This window comes from Lepidochelys kempii, chromosome 1 (assembly GCF_965140285.1).
Source record: "Lepidochelys kempii isolate rLepKem1 chromosome 1, rLepKem1.hap1, whole genome shotgun sequence".
Taxonomy (NCBI): domain Eukaryota; kingdom Metazoa; phylum Chordata; order Testudines; family Cheloniidae; genus Lepidochelys; species Lepidochelys kempii.
In genome coordinates, this window is record NC_136380.1 from 4,356,038 (window position 1) to 4,362,037 (window position 6,000).

Consider the following 6,000-nt stretch of genomic DNA (forward strand, 5'->3'; position numbering starts at 1 on the left):
CAAATGCAAGAAGCCTGGGAAACAAGCAGGGAGAACTGGAAGTCCTGGCACAGTCAAGGAATTAGGATGTGATTGGAATAACAGAGACTTGGTGGGATAACTCATATGACCGGAGTACTGTCATGGATTGATATAAACTGTTCAGGAAGGACAGGCAGGGCAGAAAAGGTGGGGGAGTTGCATTGTATGTAAGAGAGAAGTGTGACTACTCAGAGCTCCGGTATGAAACTGCAGAAAAACCTGAGTGTCTCTGGATTAAGTTTAGAAGTGTGAGCAACAAGGGTATTGTCATGGTCATTAATTCATAAATAGTTTTACTTTGTGTAATGATCCATCCACTCCCAGTCTCCATTCAGTCCTAAGTTAATTGTATCCAGTTTGCAAATTAATTCCAATTCAGCAGTCTCTCCTTGGAGTCTGTTTTTGAAGTCTTTTTGTTTTAATATTGTGACCTTTAGGTCTGAGATCGAGTGACCAGAGGGATTGAAGTGTTCTCCGACTGGTTTATGAACGTTACAATTCTTGACATCTGATTTGTGTCCATTGATGCTTTTACATAGAGACTGTCCAGTTTGACCAATGTACATGGCAGAGGGGCATTGCTGGCACATGAGGGCATATATCACATTGGTAGATGTGCAGGTGAACGAGCCTCTGATAGTGTGGCTGATGTGATTAGGCCCTATGGTGGTGTCCCCTGAATAGATATGTGGACACAGTTGGCAACGGGCTTTGTTGCAAGGATAGGTTCCTGGGTTAGTGTTTTTGCTGTGTGGTGTGTGGTTGCTGGTGAGTATTTGCTTCAGGTTGTGGGGCTGTCTGTAAGCAAGGACTAGCCTGTCTCCCAAGATCTGTGAGAGTGATGAGTCATCCTTCAGGATAGGTTGTAGATCCTTGATGATGTGTTGGAGAGGTTTTAGTTGGGGGCTGAAGGTGACGGCTAGTGGTGTTCTGTTATTTTCTTTGTTGGGCCAGTCCTGTAGTAGGTGACTTCTGGGTACTCTTCTGGCTCTATCAATCTGTTTCTTCACTTCAGTAGGTGGGTACTGTAGTTGTAAGAATGCTTGATAGAGATCTTGTAGATGTTTGTATCTGTCTGAGGGGTTGGAGCAAATGTGGTTGTATCGTAGAGCTTGGCTGTAGACAATGGATCGTGTGGTGTGATCTGGGTGAAAGCTGGAGGCATGCAGGTAGGAATAGCAGTCAGTAGGTTTCCGGTATAGGGTGTTATTTATGTGACCATCGCTTATTAGCACTGTAGTGTCCAGGAAATGGATTTCTTGTGTGGACTTGTCCAGGCTGAGGTTGATTGTGGGATGGAAATTGTTGAAATCATGGTGGAATTCCTCAAGGGCTTCTTTTCCATGGGTCCAGATGATGAAGATGTCATCAATATAGCGCAAGTAGAGTAGGGGTATTAGGGGATGAGAGCTGAGGAAGCGTTGTTCTAAGTCAGCCATAAAAATGTTGGCATACTATGGGGGGGCCATGTGGGTATCCATAGCAGTGCTACTGATTTGAAGGTATATATTGTCTCCAAATGTGAAATAGTTATGGGTGAGGAAAAAGTCACAAAGTTCAGCCACCAGGTTTGCTGTGACATTATCGAGGATATTGTTCCTGACGGCTTGTAGTCCATCTTTGTGTGGAATGTTGGTGTAGAGGGCTTCTACATCCATAGTGGCCAGGATGGTGTTATCAGGAAGATCACCGATGGATTGTAGTTTCCTCAGGAAGTCAGTGGTGTCTCAAAGATAGCTGGGAGTGCTGGTAGCATAGGGCCTGAGAAGGGAGTCTACATAGCCAGACAATCCTGCTGTCAGGGTGCCAATGCCTTAGATGATGGGGCATCCAGGATTTCCAGGTTTATGGATCTTGGGTAGCAGATAGAATACCCCAGGTCGGGGTTCCAGGGGTGTTGTTAGCCGACGGCCAAGGATGTTTGGTGAGGTGCCAGCTATGCCCGTTTATACCATCCATGACTTTAACCGCTACGACGCACTGTCCCTTCGCGGCGGGCAGCCCGGGCTAGGCTGACGGATGCCCCAAGGTCCTAACCACCCGTGATTTTAAGTGCTAGAGCTCAGAGCTCCTTCGCAGCGGGCAGTCAACACTGACTGACAGGTGCCCCAATGGCAGTACTAAGAGCCTCTCCACACCCGTGACTTTAACTGCTAGAGCTCAGAGCTCCTTCGCAGCGGGCAGCCAGGATTGACTGACAGGTGCCTCAAGAGTTTGCCCCGTGGAGGCGGCACAACTCAACGCTAGGCTTTTAGTACTCTCACCTAATGGCCAGGCTTTAGAGCCAAAACGGCTGAGGTTCTTTAATTGTGTTTGATGCTTTACAGTAAACAAGAGAAAACAAGTCAGGCTTATGCACAAATGGTTACCAAAATTTATTAAGCTAGATTCTAATCATGTGGTTACAAAATTGCTAGTGCCTACTTATTTAAATGTAGAGATGTTACACACACAAAGAAGTTACAAAACTGAAGCCGCAATCCCAAAGAAAGAAAACAAAGCATAGAGCTCTATTTCAAAATATGTGTACACTAAAGATAGGAGATCAGGTGTGGGTGCTTCTTACCCACCTTGCATCTCTCGATTCCAGCAGCGCCAAGCCAGGATCGGTCACTCAATTCCGCAGAAAGACGAATAAGGGACAAGGCTTAGGGACCCTCTTAGCTGCAGAAGCCTTGGGAGGCTGTCACTTATCTGACCAGCAGATAGATAGTGAAAAGCACTCAAAAATCATGGTGCTGTAGGTCATAGAATCATAGAATCATAGAATATCAGGGTTGGAAGGGACCCCAGAAGGGCATCTAGTCCAACCCCCTGCTCGAAGCAGGACCAATTCCCAGTTAAATAATCCCAGCCAGGGCTTTGTCAAGCCTGACCTTAAAAACCTCTAAGGAAGGAGATTCTACCACCTCCCTAGGTAACACATTCCAGTGTTTCACCACCCTCTTAGTGAAAAAGTTTTTCCCAATATCCAATCTAAACCTCCCCCACTGTAACTTGAGACCATTACTCCTCGTTCTGTCATCTGCTACCATTGAGAACAGTCTAGAGCCATCCTCTTTGGAACCCCCTTTCAGGTAGTTGAAAGCAGCTATCAAATCCCCCCTCATTCTTCTCTTCTGCAGACTAAACAATCCCAGCTCCCTCAGCCTCTCCTCATAAGTCATGTGTTCTAGACCCCTAATCATTTTTCTTGCCCACTACTTTCCCACCAGCTCTGCTGGGGCTTTGTTTGGGAAAATGATGTTCCCTCCACATGTCAGAAGCTATGAACAGGGGAAGTGACATCTCCAGTTTACTTCACTCCCCCCATAACTGAACACCTGGAAACACTGCTAGAGGGAAAAGAGTGACTGGGGAGGTGGTCCCAGGCTGGAAAAGAGAAATCCTGGCCTCAGTATGGATGATTGTTGAACTGTTTGTGCTGAGGGTAACACTCTGCTTGATTAAAATCCTGTCTACTTTATAGATCTCAGATTGTGATTTTACATTATTTCTCAGGTAATCTTTCATCTGTTCACTTATTACTTATAATAACTTTAAATCTATCTTTCTGTCTTTAATATATCGCCTTTATATTTTAACCCAAAAAAGTGTGGTTTTTGAAGTGTACAACACCTCCATATCAGGCCCTGCCACCACCTACCTTGGTTCTCTGCACCTTATCATGGCAAGTACAGCAATCTTTGGATGCAGTGCGTATGGGTTCTCTCAGCACAGATATGACTGAAGATGACGAGAGAAGTGAAACTGGTCCTACAGATCTCAGAGAATAAAAGTAATAGGTCTAATCAACCACATCTGCCTGATTGCAGTTCTTTTTTAGTTTTCCATTCCAAGAAATCTCCTTGCATTGAATATTCTGTTGAAACAAACCCTGTGTTCTGCTTGGCCCACCGTTCCTGCCACTCTGAAACAGGCTATGTGGATGATCCATGTATCAAAGTGTGCAGAATTGTAAGGAAATCTCTGAAAGATTGTTGAAGCATGCCATTTTCCAGGTTCCTGTGAACTGTAGGGAAAACTGGCAGTGCTTCAAGCAGAGCGAAGAAACCGCATCCGTGGCAGTGAAGCTTTTGGCAAGTCAGAAAGTACCGTTGAGAGAAACCGGGATTACCTTACTAAGGTTTGTGAGAGTCACAAGTTACTTTCTAATCTTGGTTTACCATTTCTAGGGCACAGTGTGGGAAAGGAATCTAAATTGAAAGGGAATTTCCATGAATTTTGAGATTTCTTTTCAAAGTATGATGAAACTTTCTAGAAAATACAGGTGAGTTATTTTAATTACCAAGCTCTGAATTTCAAAAAGTGCTACAGATTTGGTTTGCAAAGAAATTGTACAGGCAGCGAATGAGACAGTTGTTTTTTGTTTTGTTTTTTGCTATAACTGTAGATGAGGCCAGGTCTTTTAAGACAGAACAGCTTTCAGTTTGTATCAGATAAGCAGAAAACATTGACTGGGGATAATGTAGATGCACGTCATTCAAGTTTTAGATTTTTAGAATGCTCCTAAGGAAAGGACCCGGGGGGGCGGGGTGCAACTGATCACTAACTAAATAGGAATCAATAAGGTAATACTGTTGCAAATAAAGCAAAGATGATTCTGGGATGTATTAGCAGGAGTGTTGTAAGCACAACACAAGAAATAATTCTTCCACTCTACTCAGCACTAATAAGACTCAACAGGAGTATTCAGGAAAGATGTGGACAAATTGGAGAAATTCCAGGAACAAAACTGATGAAAGGGTTAGAAAACATGACATATGATGGAAGATTGAAAAAAAATTGTGTTTGTCTAGTCTGGAGAAAAGAAGACTGAGAGGGGACGTGATAACTGTTTGCAAGTATGTAAAAGGTGGTTACAATGAGGAGAAAGAAAGATTGTTTTTCTTAACCTGTGAGAATAGGACAAGAAGCAATGGGCTTAAATTGCAGCGAGGGAGGTTTAGGTTGGCCATTAGGAAAAACTTCCTAACTGTCAGGGTAGTTAGGCACTGGAATTAATTGCCTAGGAAGGTTTTGGAACCTCCGTGATTGGAGATTTTCAAGAGCAGGTTGGACAAACACCTGTCAGGAATGGTCTAGATAATGCTTGGTCCTGCCATGAGTGCAGGGGACTGGACTAGATGACCTCTCCAGGTCCCTTCCAGTCCTATGATTCTATGGTTTATAGACTGAGAGAAACAACTGGGATAAACAACATACATACCATCATTTGTGTTTCATGACACCTGTTTGTTACTTCCCCTTGTTCCTGATATCTTAGACAAAACAGCCCTATTCATTATTTTGTCACACATATTATCTTGTACAAGATTGGGATCGATGTGCACTAGCTGGAATACATTTAGGTAAATATCTAATGCCTAGTACACTGGAAACAACTTTGCCAAGTTCATGCACTGCTTCAATAAATGGCCTGACTTTGATTCACAGCCTCGGGTCCAGGTCTCAGATCTGCACCAGGCTCACTCTACTACACTGGCCAGACCTAGGGGAATACCTAAAACCCGTCTCATCCTGTTCCCCCATGTTGATCTTGTATTTGAAAGGATATTCATAGAGTTTATGGGGCGCCTAGAGAGGAACACTATGAGGTGTCAACATACCCTCTTTATCCTTGACTACACACTACATACCCCAAAGCCATCCCCTTCTTCTTTGCCAATGCACCTGTGGCCCAAAGTCCAGCGTGCTTCAACAGCAGCTGTGGGATCTACAAGTTGTGGACTACAAAGAGTGTTCCCTCTAATTTTTCCCACCCATGTGTAGAATGAATTTAGTTGTGTGACACATCACCTCCATATAGGTGCAGATAACAAAATTCATGTGGTGGGAGTAGAGCCGAGGGGTTTGGAGTGTGGGAGGTCACTCCAGGCTGGGGCAGAGGGTTGGGGTGCAGGGTGTGAGGGCTCCGGCTGGGGGTGCAGGATCTGGGGTGGGGCCGGGGATGAGGGTTTTGGAGTGAAGGAGGAGCCT